The sequence below is a fragment of the Amblyomma maculatum genome, chromosome 11 (assembly GCF_055883805.1).
Source record: "Amblyomma maculatum isolate TAMU_Amacu chromosome 11, ASM5588380v1, whole genome shotgun sequence".
Lineage (NCBI taxonomy): Eukaryota > Metazoa > Arthropoda > Arachnida > Ixodida > Ixodidae > Amblyomma > Amblyomma maculatum.
The window spans coordinates 130,809,125-130,824,078 of NC_139354.1; the positions used below are offsets into that span (position 1 = coordinate 130,809,125).

The 14,954-nt window shown below is 41.3% G+C and overlaps 1 long non-coding RNA gene across 1 annotated transcript; it reads left to right on the forward strand.

Annotated features, from left to right (window-relative positions):
* Positions 1–285: 285 nt before the first annotated feature.
* Positions 286–12,552, forward strand: LOC146174975 (uncharacterized). The gene is made up of 3 exons (XR_014701729.1): positions 286–428; positions 6,350–6,409; positions 12,501–12,552. It is a non-coding gene; the product is annotated as an uncharacterized LOC146174975 (long non-coding RNA).
* Positions 12,553–14,954: the final 2,402 nt, after the last annotated feature.

A 14,954-nucleotide genomic window follows, 5' to 3' on the forward strand; every position in this document is an offset into this window, starting at 1 on the left:
GTGAACTGGCTGACGTAGCGGTTCTGCTTAAACCGGATAAAGATTCCGATAATCAAAAGCGAGGGGTCGTGAATTTTCTTGAATTTTAATTAAACCTGGACTACGGAAGTGTACAGTTTGAATGATTTTCAAACCTGCACTGACAATTGTAACCTTTGATCGAAAAGATAGGAGCAAAGTTTATGAAAGGTAAGATTGAAATAAAGTTCACGTTTTTCAGGCATGATATACGCACCTTTCACATGCTTAAAAAGAAAGATTAAAAAATATGTGGCCAGCTTATAAGGAACCTCGCCTTTTTCTCAGCACCAAGAGCCGTTCATTTTTTGAAGAGCTACTGCCTGCTAAGATGAGTGGCTTCCCATTTTTGATGCTGGTTGTACTCTTCTCTTCGGTGCTTCTTTCTGCAGGCGTAAAGTCTAGAAATGGTAAGTGAGAGCCAATTTTGAATGCTACAGAAATTCTCTTACTCGGGTGCAAGTTTATGTGATAAACTGACTACCGCGAAGAACCACTTATTTTATGAAAAGAGTAAACTTCAAATTATAGTAAATAAGCTAATATGCTCCATCTATGCCGAACATCCATGACAGGGTCGCCATGCAATATTCAAGCTAGAAATATGAAACGCAATTTACTGGATTTAAGATGGACCTTATTTTTCGAAATAATGATGAACTATTTCGTGAATGAATTATTTCGTGAGATGTTATGCCACAATGCTTTACATTTGCATATTACGCAAACACATTTCGCATTATGTATTGTTACGTCATGGTATTTCACGCTACCTTGCAGGCAATGATTTACCTGTAATTATTGCCGCGAAACCTACAAAACTATATTTGTTGTTTTTTTGGCAGCCGCCGGCATGCGGCCTTATCACTCTGATTCTGGATCGTGTATCAGTTCTGCATTCTTCGTTTGTTAATGCTCGATGTCCCGAGACGCACCTTTATCAGTTTCGACGGGACAAGCGCCTTTGTCCCGTCTTCTTTCTTGTGGTGTGTTTAGTTCGGTGCAGTTTATCACAGTACATCAGTTTCGTTGTCGCGCAAGATGCGCCGAGATCTATCTCGAAGATTCCGATCACTCGCGTATGTTTCTACAATGTTCCAGGTTGTGCTAGTAGCAGTTTGCGACGTTATCTAGATTGTTCTGAGCAGCCTTTAAATTGAGCGTTGGCGAGTGCGACACGCATTCTTAGTTCGACTATTGACGAGCAAGTTTCTTGCTATCGCCGCCGCCGAGTTGCTTAGTTCTTTTGCGGGCAAAAGTCAGCCCAGTAAAGAGTTACTTTCAGTACTATCACGCCTGTCATCTTTTGGTCGTACGGCCTTGTCACCACTACGTGACAATATTAACTCTAGCGGAACTTTTCGCTTTACTTTTGTAATTAGTCCAGCATTCTATATGGCTGCGTTCACGGGAATTCAAATATGTTAACGCTAACTCTAATAGTACTAAAAAATGTCTAACATATAGAAAACATCAAGGAACCGTGCTAAAGTGACAAAAGTATTTTTAGCGGCAACATAAGCATTGTAAAACACCGACAACAGTCAGCTTGAGGAGAATGGCCGGGCGATCATGTTTGAGCAACAAGGGGATCAGGGCCCACGTCTACTTTAAATACCGTGCGAAAAGTGCCAAGGTGCCACTATTTGTCACTGTTATCGCAAACGGCACTCTAGCCTAATTCCTACTATGTTCACCTTGACAGCTCCCGCACACATCATAAAAGCCCAGTTGGTTTGACGCAGCGGGCGGAACAAGGCGTTTATTGAAATACTCTTAGATAATTGCAGTTTTTAACATCATGCAAATAAGGAAGTAGAACACTCAGCCTAATCTATGGGAACAACGCGGCAGTGGAAACAACGGCGAAAACACAAACATCTGGCAGACACGACGTTGTGTGCGATCAGCAAATATGAATACAGAAAGCACCGTGTGGGGGACAATAATAGTTTTTGTAGCAGATTGAAATTAGAGAGCGATATCAGGTTGAAAAAGTCCATTTTATACAATTTTAATATGATTTGGCTTTCCTTTCCTCTATTTTCAATACACATCCACACTTACATAGTCGACAATAATTAAAAACAGCTTTTTAATACAAATTTGCTGCTGCTGCTGCACCGTTTGAGGCAAGGAATACATGCTGATAGTGATCATTATTAAATTTTTGGCAATGCGTGCGGGGTCTTCAAAACACCATTTTCTGAAGCGCTTGAATGAAAACACCGAGCTCCCTCTTGGGAGTATCTCACAAGAGTTTTGATAATGATGGGAATTGTCACGCCGTTGGTCAACGAAACTCGCAATATTAAAGGAGACGGTGATGTCTTCAACGCTAAGACTTTTCTTTGAATTCCAGTGACCTAAATCTCAGTTTATTAAAATTGGCACAAAGCACTACCCGTTCTAGCGGTTGGAAGTTTAGGCTGTACGTCTTGGGAATGCTACCGGAGTTTTTAAATTGCGACGCTGTGAATGACCCTTTTTCAAGCTTCAAAACTCTTAAGGCTTTCTGTGCTTGCTCATTGTACCTTCAAAATATACCCATTTCACAAACTGGTTCTATCAACAATCGGGGGAAACTTACCAGAAGAATCAGAGGAGGGGATGGGAACATAATCCCCATTCATTAGGGCATTACTAGACAGTGCTACTTCTCCGGACCTCCATGGGCCTTCCTTACGCCACCTCGTTCCCGTAAACGCATTACTCAGTGAGAAGCTATTCATTAAAAGGTGAATTATCACTCCCAAGAACAATCCCCCTCATAATAACCTATATTCATTACCATAGTAACAACAGGACAATAACACACAAAACTTATGCCATATAATAAATTCATAAAATCAATACTATATTATGGCAATATTGTTTAGATCGCCGATACTAAACAACTCACAGAAGAAACTGAGGCTATTGAGCTTATAGCTATCAGGTTTACAATTAACAAATGCATAATTAGTGAGTAACCTTTCAAATTGCTAATTGATGTCGGAATGCTAACTGTACAAAACCGAGCTAAGCTAGCGCGATTAAAAATTCTGGATCAATTGATCCACGGTCAAATAATAATTGACTCCTCATAGTACACCCGCCCAATTTTTTAACAATATCAAGTGTTGCGTCTCTTACTGCAACACATAGAATGTGTCTTTCAGCTTTGGAGGTTCCTCATTCGTACAGAAACGTAACGCATGGGGTATTAACAAATGGTCCCTTTACTGTAATAAAAAATTACAATGGGACGTTTGCTAGAATCCGCCAGAATTAACTAAAATCAGCATTGTTTGTCGCGACCAACAGACAATCCAAGCGGCATACGAATTAGCGGTTGCCATTCATTTCTCTTCATTTGGGTGAAGGATCGATCGAAAACTGGAAGTACCTGCGAATTTATTTTGGTAAGTTATTTTAGGGTAAATTCACCGCAAGAACCATTGCGATGTATGCTGCTTGTTTCGTTTACATCACACCAGACGATTCTGATTTTAGGTTATTTACGAAATATACAGGCAACTAGCGTGTTTTATGAAAGACAGGCACTTTTACTTGCCGCTTCATGGATTAAATTACAGCACAAATTAGCACGCAGTGTAGCCTATAGAAGCATTCTACGTGTTGCAGTTAGAGACGCGACACATGGAACCGTTAAAAACTTGGGTGGGCGTACATCTCCTTCACACATACTAGATAAACACGCCATAAGCATCAGCACACTATACGAATACTCACACAGCATATGTTGCTTTCAACGTTCATATTCCCAACAAGTAACTTCAGAACAGAACCAACAGAATCTTTCAATTGCAAGCAATAATTCAGTAAGTAGCTTAAAAACACTTGCTGAAATGAATTACTACCATCCAAGTTGTCATGATTATGATCTCATTTTTGGTACTGTGTAGAGTATGTAATAGGAAAGCCTTCCAAGATTTGACCTGCTTTTTGTATTCTATTCAATATGAAGCCTACTGCATGTTCGTATCTTATAAGCGTTTCTAGTGCTGAACGTACAATGTTTGCTAGCCATTTGCTTTTTGCTTTTCTTTGATCTAAATGCAGCCTCTTAGCCTTCGATGAAATAAACAATGTATCACTTTCAGTTCTGTCTGATGGCCTAATATTATTGCATTTATCTCAGTCTGCATTACCATGCTTTGTCACATAGTTTATACGTTAAATTGATATCATTCACTCTTCATGTCATATGGAAGTTCCATAAATAACACGGCTTTGTATCCGGTATATTTTTGCCTTGCGGGCAACGTTTTGTTCCAGATTGTATGTAATACTTGTGCGTCCTTTCTGCTATAATCTCCTGCGAGATTGCCAATGTCGTTAAATAAATAAATACATACTGTCGTATCTAGCCACATTTAGTCAAAGCTCACTAAAAGCCATATAGATAACTCACCATTTAACCAAGCAGGATAAGGAGGAGGAAGATGAGGAGAAAAGGCCGGGAGGTTAGCCCGTAACAGCAACCGGTTTGCTACCCTACAAGTCATCTACAAGCATAAATAGTGGTCCCTGGAGGATGATAATCCCAAGGCACCCATAATAATGGCTTGCCACTTCCTATGACGCTACTTTGGCGGTAAAACGATTGCATGCGAATTGAAATTCTCTTTTTTGTGAGCCGCCCACTCCTTCAGCTAGTATCTCAGATTCCGAATGAAAACTACCTCTAACTCACAAAGGGCTTAGCACCAGGATGGCAATAGCACTTCATATTGCGAATAAGCTGCAGGGCGTGCTACGGGGCGGTGGTAAAAACTAATTTCCAACAGGTGCGGGGTAGGCCTCAACCTACCCGCCTAGTAAACTATCAGTGTTCATTCCTTCAAATAGCCACGTCACCCGATACATATTACTCTATAGGTCAAAATGGGCGACACTGTTGGCTTAGAGATGCAGAGAAAGATGTGATTTCATCACATAATGCCACTTAAGTAGAAGTACATGATACGTTGTTCGATGAATTGCTGCCATATAGGGGGTGTGCATAAAAACTATCGGCAAACATTTCGGAAAAACAGAATTATTTGAGCTGCGTGTACAATGCCTCAAGAGTGTGCAGAGTATATTCGTTAAGTAGAAGATATTTTGCGAATGGCTTTTCGGAGACTGGAACGCTCCCCGGTAGAATGTTTCTGGAAGTCCCTGCGCAAGCTTCTTTGACGGCGCTTAGAGTCCCATGGTGGTGTTCGTTGTTTAGGGAGAGGGAATTGTCTACTGGTGGCACGGCAGAACTCTAGTGGTTTGAGATGCTGTTTATTGTCTGGTAGTCGCTAATCGTGGTGTAGATGTAACTGGATGGATGGTCGTGATGCTTTTCAAGTCCTTCGGAACAATTTTAGAGCAGAACTTTTACATCGCAAGTTGTTTAGCAATGCTGTTGTGCTCTACCATCTCGTCAGTGGCAGTTTCAAAAGCGATAAAGCGCAAACTTAATAGATTTCCTGAATTCGGCACTTCATGCACACATTGCACGTTGTTGTGGTTTCTGTGTGCCGATGGCCGTCTAGCGCGGGGCTCGTCCTTCACGTTATCTCCGCATTTTTGGATATTCAGTACCACCTGAAAACTGCAGTTTAGGAAATTGATTAATCCCTCAACGCTTGGCGACTCATGCCTAAAATGTCCTACCTGATTTCCATCGTCAAACACAAATTTTGATGGCCCCCTCACCGCATTTAATTTGTTCATTACATTTTACGCTTCGCGCAAAATCTCGGTTTATCGAAAGGGGTCCACTTGAAGCAAGATCTCGCCAGGATAAGCGCTTGCCGTTGAACTTCTCTTGATGCATCTTGAAGACCATATCTTCCAGATGCTCATGCGCAGCAGTGTACGATACGAAGTGCAGTAACATCAGGATAAAATTGTTTATCCTACTTTTATACAAACACAGTGTTATGGTCGAGTTCACTAAATTACTGTGCAGATTTGCACAGCATAAATTCGTTCTTGTGAATCTGAAACTTGTTTGCTCAGAAAAGTTTGCATTTTCTCGGCTGCATAATTCTCTTTTTTTCGTTTGTGTCCTTTTCTATGCACAGATTTGAGCCAAAATTTAGACCAACCACATGCATTTAAGAAGCTATTATCTCACTAACACTTCTTAAGGGCGAACTGATTAAGGGATAATCGTTGAAACTTTACAAAGAGGCCAATTTCCAAATAAATTTTGTGTGTCTGCGCCATATATTTATAGTCAATATTTGAAGATTGTGGTTCAGAAATATTGTAAATTGCATCATTAATGATGTCGCACCACTCTTTTAAATGTGAAAGAAAATTAAACGCTGGCGTTTATAACTTGTAGGTACACGGACATGCAAAATTCCGGCTGACAACGTTACATGTACAAGCCTTGGAAAAGAAAGTAAGCAATTTTAATACCTGTCTTCCCATTGTAACTTTGTTACTGTAAAAGACGATTGTTAGGATAAAAAATTTGTTCAACCTCATTTTGTCGCGCCGACACGAGTGTAGTCTATTCAAGTATGGTAACTGCGCTAGCCAGTTGGTTTTACCTTATGTTATAAGCCAACGCAACACAGTAAACAACACGACTAAGAAATGAGGACACACAACCGCTGAACCTACTACTTTTATACGATATCCCAACTACATTACTAAAATTTCTTAGCGTGGCACTTCTTCAAAAAAGCAAGGAAAACTCCTGAACACATTGGTTTTGTGTGTGGAGGGCGTGGTACACTCCATTCTTTTGCGTGCAGAAAGCATTATACTGTCTAGATCTATAGGTGCCTGTGTGAGCGCCCCAAAAGAACATATCAAGCACCTTATCGACAGGCACGGGCAATCTGACCCTGCATCGTCGTCAGTGCAAGATCAAACACCTAGTTTCCCGGAAAGTAAAACAGTGTGCCCCAGACCTTGCCAGCTGTTCGGTAATAAACAGGTTTTACGACCATATAGTGCGAGAGATCGGTGAGGCTGCCCAGATATCCGGTCGGCGTGACATTTGTGTTAGTTCCCCTTCGGTCGCTTTAGCAAAGGCAGAGTTGCTTTTGACGAAGTGACCAGCTAAGAAATTTGCTTCATGTTTTCGAGAAATTAGTACGTAAGTAGCATTTAACCCAATAAATATCAGTTGGATGTTCAGCGCTTGTATGTCTCCGTGTCTTAGTCTTGTGTTTGCTGTGTTGCGCTAGTATTAGTTATTGCAATTATACCCTTACCTGCACGCGAAGCCTGGTAACCCAAATTTAAAAAAAAAAAAAAACATGAAAGTCGTGGCCTGTCAAGTTTTCTTCTCAAAGCTGTGCTGTTGTTGTTTTAGGGTATCACGTCGTTATAATATTGGTACCACTCATCATACCAATTAGGAGCTTTCTTTTGCAAGGTCAGTTGATGAGTTGTTTTGGTATGAAGATGCTTATGGAAGAACATAGGAATGGATGTAGAGGGACCATAAAATGGGTGTGTGGAAGTGTGGAGAGTGCTACGAATTTTAAACGGAAGCATGGCTACAAGGTGCACTATCAAGGAATCGGTAGTTGGTGAAAAGGCGAAAGAGGATATTGTGAACACAAGACTATTAAGGTTCGTTTACAGTGGCGAATGCGCAATTTGGTTCTCAAGGAGCGCTTCAGCAGCAGTAGCACAACGCGCCTTAAACGTAAGACTGTAGAGTAGTTCTAGTTTAAGATTATGGCTACAAAAACGGAAGAATTTCAACTACATGTGTGATTATCGCACCTAACACGTTCAAGACTGTACATATGAAGATCAGAATACGCCCTCACCTAACTAAATGTCTATTTTCAAATTGGAATATGTTTTCCTTTGCAACTTTTTTCCTTTCGAAACCTGTACTTCTCCTCTTGAAACAAATCAAGCGTACGGCTGTACAAAGATCCGTAAGCCTGTAATGCTTTAGGTAGAAAGAAAACAGTCCAGAAGTAGATAATTTTGACCAGGAATTCTGCTTAGCCCTCAAGAGATGTAGCACAAATTGTATTTTGAATTGAATTTACCACCAAGTGATTGAATGATGTTTTTCTGGAGCTGTATTATTGCCCTTTTATTGATTGATATTTGCGAAAATCGTAAGCATATAACGCAGCTCGGCTATGCTTAAGTGTATAAAATATGTAAGGGAGAAAAATTCAGAGAGAAGTGAGAGTGATAAATCACATGCAGAGCTATTAAAGGTAATCAGTAAATGCCGAGTGTCCGAAAAAGAAAGTATACTAACGAGAAAATCGAGCATAGTCTGAAGAATGGTGGCAGGTCTAAAGTCGTGAAGAACTTAGGCATATGCAAATTAAAAAGTATGCCCTAAAGGAAAAGGCGAGCAGTGTGATCACCAATATGCGCAAAGTGTTCAAAATATAGCCGGGAAGTTCTATATCTGCATTATAAACTAGCCGAAGTATTCATGGCAATAATGAGATTAGCAGTAGTGAAGAACAATGAGACATTCCGCCAGAAACGAAGGCCGGGTTCAAGAAAGCTTTAAAAGATATGAAAGAGGGGAAAGTAGCTGGAGAAGATCAGGTTATGGCGGATTTCTGGAAAGACGGGGGATGTCGTACTTGAAATTCTGGTCTTCTTGTAGTCGCAAATCCTGGGGACATTGATTTTACCTGTATTATAAAAAAGCGCTAGCATTACTGTAGATAACAAAATGATGCCAAGCATGGTTTGAGAATGTTTGAGGTGTTACGCACAAGGTTTTTATCAGAGCAATCGCTAATATAATCAAGGCTACCTTAGACTTAAAAAAAAATGACCAAGTACGCTTTCGGATGAGCACTCAATAACCAGTCACACCCATAATATCTATGAGGAAATAGAAAACTGCAGGGAGTAATCACCAGCCCAATAGATAGCATTCATTCATTGCGAAGAGAATTGACTGCAGTTAAAAACATTATCCTGGAATTCCAGAAGAAAGGGGCATAGGCAGGGCATGTAGAGCGAAAAGAGAAGTGATGGTCGCGAAGGGTAGCTAATTATACTTCAAGTAAAGAAACCCTAGCAGTGAGCGATAGAACGTCACGTGGGCAGATGAAATTAAGAAGGTCACATGGGACGAATGAAGGCAGCTAGCACAAGACTGTGGTAATTGAAGGAATATGGAAGAAACTTTCATTCTCATATATAAAGGCCGGCTGATTAAGGTGAAGATGATGATGATTATTGCGTATATGTTGCAAACCATCATCTGCAGAAATGACCACATAACATTTCTGAATGTGCCTTGAGACCTCACCCTTCAGACCCCGGAGTTTTTCTTTGAGGAAACTTTTGGCCAGCCTAATTCTAGTGTGCGCAATGCAGTGGCACGAATAATATTTTTGATGACCCACCTCTAGAGTATGGATTTCTGGAGGCCCAGATTTATATGTTCTAAGAATATTGTTACGTTGTGACAAACAAAGAGGACGGCACAACAAGGCGACAGGATGAACGATGATATAATATCTGGCCTAGCGCGAGTGATCCCTTCGCGCCACTGGTGATCTTCGTAACACTTCCCAGAGCCACCGAGCGATCGTCCCAATTGGTTCACTTGAAGTTGATGGTGACGTGGCGGTGAGGATGTTCAAGGAAAGACAGGAGTGATTGACTTGCTTTCCAACCCGATGACTGATGCGTGGGTGATCCACATCCCCTGGAGCTGTCAACCATCCGTCACCAGAATCTATGGGACCGATGGCTCGAGGTCACGTCGGGAGGCTTGCTCGGCGGTTACGTGTCCGCATCCATCGGTTCCTTCGGGTCATTCGGGTCTTTCAGGTCCTTCGTCTCGGTTCTGGTTGGTCTGTCTTCTCTCCTTGTCTTCAGGTCCAGGCTGGAGGCTGGGCGGTGGTAGTTGGTCAGGTATGGGCTTGAAGAGCTGGGGCGAAGCTGCTCGGCGATGTCCCTGGGCCCTGGGTCGATTGTCGCGGCGCACAGGTGGTGTCGGTGCTCCAAGGCGAGGATGTGGATGACGTACGCTGCACCTCCAACCAAAAATGTTACGTGGTGACAAGCAAAATGGACAGCACAACATGGCAACAGGATGAACGATGGTTTAATGTCTGGCCTAGCGCGAGGGCTCCTCTCGAGCCACTGCCGATCTTCTCTTCTCAACAATATGACTAACATTATCGAAAGGCGCGAATAAATATTTCGAACACTACCCAGGTTTATCTATGAGTCTTGTAGGCTGTCGGTTTCAAGTTGGTTCTTATTTCAGTAATAGGAATGTGAACCAAATTTGCTGGCAGTTTAGGATGCTTACTAATGGAATATGCTTTAATGGCGTCGCATACAGCTCACAAAATATAATTGTTGAATAGAGAGGCTGGAAAGCATTCATATCAACATAGTTATTTCAAGATTCAAAAGGGAAAGAGCTGCAGGTTTTATTGCCGTCTCAAACAGCATATATATTTTGTGTGTATATATACCCACAAAATATGGAGATGAAGAATACCTCAGTAATCTGCGATTTGCTGATGACATTGCCTTGCTAAGCAGCTCGGGGCATGAACTGCAAATAATGATTGATGACCTAGACAGAAAAAGTAGAAAGGTAGGCTTGAAAATCAATATGCAGAAGACTAAGGTAATGTTCAACAGCCTCGGGAAGGAACAGCAGTTTACATTAGGTAGCGAAATACTGGAAGTAGTAGGCGAATATGTCTACTTAGGGCAGGTAGTAACCGCAGATCCGGACCACGAAAAAGAAATAACAAGAAGAATAAGATTGGGATGGAGCGCATTTGGCAAGCATTCGCAGATTATGACTAGCAGCTTACCGGTATCGCTCAAGAGGAAAGTATACAACAGTTGCATCTTGCCTGTACTCACCTATGGGGCTGAAACGTGGAGGCTAACCAAGAGAGTTCTACTTAAGTTGAGGACAACCCAGAGGGCTATGGAACGAAAAATGGTAGGGGTAACATTAAGAGATAGAAAGCGTGCAGAGTGGGTCAGAGAAATAACTCAAGTTACCGACATTCTAGTGGAAATTAAGAAGTAGAAATGGACATGGGCAGGACATGTAGTGCGAAGAGAGGATAACCGATGGTCGCTGAGGGTAACAAACTGGATTCCAAGGGAAGGAAAGCGTAGCAGGGGGCGGCAGAAAGTTAGGTGGGCGGATGAGATTAAGAAGTTCGCAGGGGTCAAGTGGATGCAGCTGGCACAGAACCGGGTTGTGTGGAGAAATATGGGAGAGGCCTTCAACCTGCAGTAGGTATAATCAGGCTTATGATGATGATATACCCAGATAATATAGGTATATACCACCAACATGGAACAGGTGGTAGCGCTAGAAAGTAATGAGGCGCGAACTTATCGTAGCTCAATCGCTTCTCTCGCTTTATTGATTTCATGTGGCGTCCTTCACTTGAATTTCATAAACATATAGCTGAGTGTGCTTTGATCTCATTAGCTAAGATATTTAGCAATAAGTTGTTCCGATTGCCGCAAAGTAGCAAGAAGTTTTACATTTAAATATTCCACACACTTCTTAAAGTCGATGACATGGTTGTTATGAAGCATAACAAAGGTAAGCACAGATATTACCCTATTCCTTCTTCCTTTCTAGATATTTCTTATTTCTGTCTTCAGGTGCAGTGCCTGCTCTTTTCTAAGAATGCAAATCAATGTCGAAAATCTAATATATAGCTCAGTGCATACATTTATATTGTGTTTATATTGTATATATTTTTCCATTTATATTGTTCATACTGCAGAAGAATCGCTGTCCTGCTTTGGTTGCAAGTTTTGTTGGGATCAGGCCTAGTCCAGTCATCATATTAATCGCATTATGCCTTTTTTCCCTGAGAGCATGTTTCTAATTTCAAAACACTATAAAAAAGGAAAGCAATATCCACGGCTTCACTCCTTTTAGCCTGTACAAAATAGAAATTATTAGAATAAAATTAGGAGCCGCACTCTAGTGTCAAATTTTTTTTCGAAAAAAATATATGAAAAAGAAACTACCATTATCCTTTGCCAAAGCCAAAGTTAATAGATTGCTCTTTGTATTCCGGAAACAATCCGCAAACCTTACTTAGGTCGAGTACCTCCCATTGTAGTGAAAGATTCGTTTCAAGTATATAAAAGCAGCAATACATTACATGTGGGTGCATTATGTTTCCTTTTTTCAGTTCCTTAGTTTGATTATTTCAGTATGTTTGCAATTATTGATACCAAATATATGGGCATTATAGTGGCAGTTAGTGTTCAGAATATAGCATGTTACGAAATCTGTTGATACATTTGTTGCTAACTTTGATAGTTTGGTCAATAAATACCAATAATGTGTATGCAATTAAGGATGAGTAAACGTTTCTTCAAAACTTCTTTTATTCGCATAGTAAAAAGCCCACCTTTTGAAGACAATGCGAATATCCATGTTTTGTTGCACTTGGTTTTAAATATGCGTTATCTATTAATATGTGTTGTAAATAAACCTAATTTACTTTTTTTCATTCTATTTGCAGTGTGCAAATGTCCGAAAAGAATGGGTACTATGCGCTACACACAAGAACTGCGCTGGTTTTACAATAAAAGGGGAGAATGCGAGGATTTCATCTGGTTCGGAAACGGTGGCAATTGCAACAACTTCAAGACAGTGACGGATTGCTACAGAGCTTGCAAATAGCAAGAAGTAGGAAATAAAATTTCATATTGTTTTTGGACAGGAGATTTTTTACTTATAAGAAGTACATGTTTAAAGAGTAAGAATTACAACATTACTGCAGATTTTTTGCTCGCCTATTTGCACCATTGCATATTGGTAACACTCAGTGTAAGTGCATTCTCCCAACTACGTCGACATCTTGTGGCTTCTTTATGTTGTGCATAATGTTGCACAGACACCCAAAGTGCAGCTAAGTTTGGAAATGTTTAAAATTTGCACCTTTTCTCGAATAGCTTATAACGCAATCAATGCGGGTGATATTATTATTGCCTCATGTTGCGGGAGGTCGAGGAGAACATAGCGCTGCGGTTTAGCCCCTGCCAACTAACATATCATGGCCGATCATGTGATTCAATTGTGCCCACCTGTTACACTGACTGCGACATTGCTAAGCCAGGAATGGTCAGATAAAAACAATTCACTGATATTCCAAGTGGGGTAAACAACGCATACAACTGGCCCTGCTACTCATTGGGACAAAACATGTAAAAACACCGATGCTATTTTTTACCTGTATCTGCTACTATATCAACTCAAACATTGAACTGTACGAACGTAAAATTTTCTGAAATAAAATTTTTGGAATAATTGTTGGTAAATCAATTGTTAATTCCTATTGCAATCATTAGTTACATAAAAACGCATAATCTGGTGATAAATCTCCTGCATAAAATTCGTCCTTGCCCATAAAGCCAATATTGATAACTTTTATATTTAGTGCTGGAAAATAGGTGTCAATATGAAAGTAGATATAGCTAAGCATTAACTCAACCTAATGTGTCAAGGCATAGTGTTTGAGAAAACTATAATGCGAAGATACGAAATATTTAGTTTTAGAAGCTATGGCCATGACAGAGATTTGAATGAGTGGCATTCCATTGTCGTGTTTCGAAGCCTACAAGGGGAAGTATTATTACATAAAAGGGACAGACCATTGCCTGCAGGTACTGGAACACTGTACTTTAAAGGGAAAATCAGCTCAATGTGCGCCATAACGCCTCATGGGAATCATAGTATGAAAGTAGGTCTACATCGACCACGACTGCTTTGTACGTGACTAATATTGCTAACGGGTGTTCCCGAGCGGCAAGTGTCACACGTTTAAGTCAGGAACACCGTTCGAAGAACAGGGCACACCAACATACCAGCTCCAACTTCAGCATCGTCGTTCTGCCCCACAGAGCCCAAACATCCTTGTCGTCATGTGACATTTTCCGCTACGCCCGTAACACTATCCCCTCCACTCGGGAGAAGCAAGTTTCCGGTCCTTGATAAACGAGGAGTGGGAACCGTAGGACATATGACGTGCAACGTGAACAATTTATGTAGGGGATGCAGGGGTGCGGGGCTTGGAGACTGGGGCGTGATCTTGCTGGTCACGGTACTCGGTTGCCGCAAGACACGGTAGGCTCTACTTAAGGAGGTATGAGTTTTTCGCTGATGCCCACATGACGGGCTGGGAGCCAAATGAGGACGCGGGAGCCAGGAGGACACTGGACATCTAGATGGTAATGGTTGTAACAGTGTTGTTGCGCTGTCTGGGAAGCCATGAGGCTATTCCGATAGATGTTCCGGGCGACGTCAGCGCGTGCTATGGTATCGGAAGCATAAGTATTAGCAAAGTCTTCAGTAGTCAGTAAACTATCGAAAGGCTACAAGATATCGCTGCCAAAGAGGAGATGAAAAGGTGAGGGGTTGGTTGTGTCTTGACGGACGAATTGTACCCAAATAAGAAAGGCAAACTGACGTCACCGCGACGATGGTGGTCAGAAACGTACGTGGACAGCACGTCCGTAAACGCCAGGTTAGGACGCTCAGTGAGGAAAGTATTCTGGGGTAACATGCCATCGTTAAATTATGATGGGCAGAACACTACCGGAACAAGTTAACAACTTGGAACTGAAGCAGGGACCTCGATCTGTAAGCAGCTGACGGGAAATGCCATGAATTAAGATGACGTAGGATGACCTATACTTACCTATGGGGTTGAAAAGTGGAGGCTAACCAAGAGGGTTCTACTTAAGTTAAGAACAATTCAGAGGGCTAAGTAACGAAAAATAGTAGGGGTAAAATTAAGAGATAAAAAGCGTGCAGAGTTGGTCAGAGAAATAACTCAAGTTACAGACATTCTTGTGGAAATCAAAAAGAAGAAATGGGCGTGGGCAGGACATGTAGTGCGAAGAGAGGACAACAGATGGTCACTTAGGGTAACAAACTAAATTCTAAGGGAACGAAAAAGTGGTAGGGGTGGCCG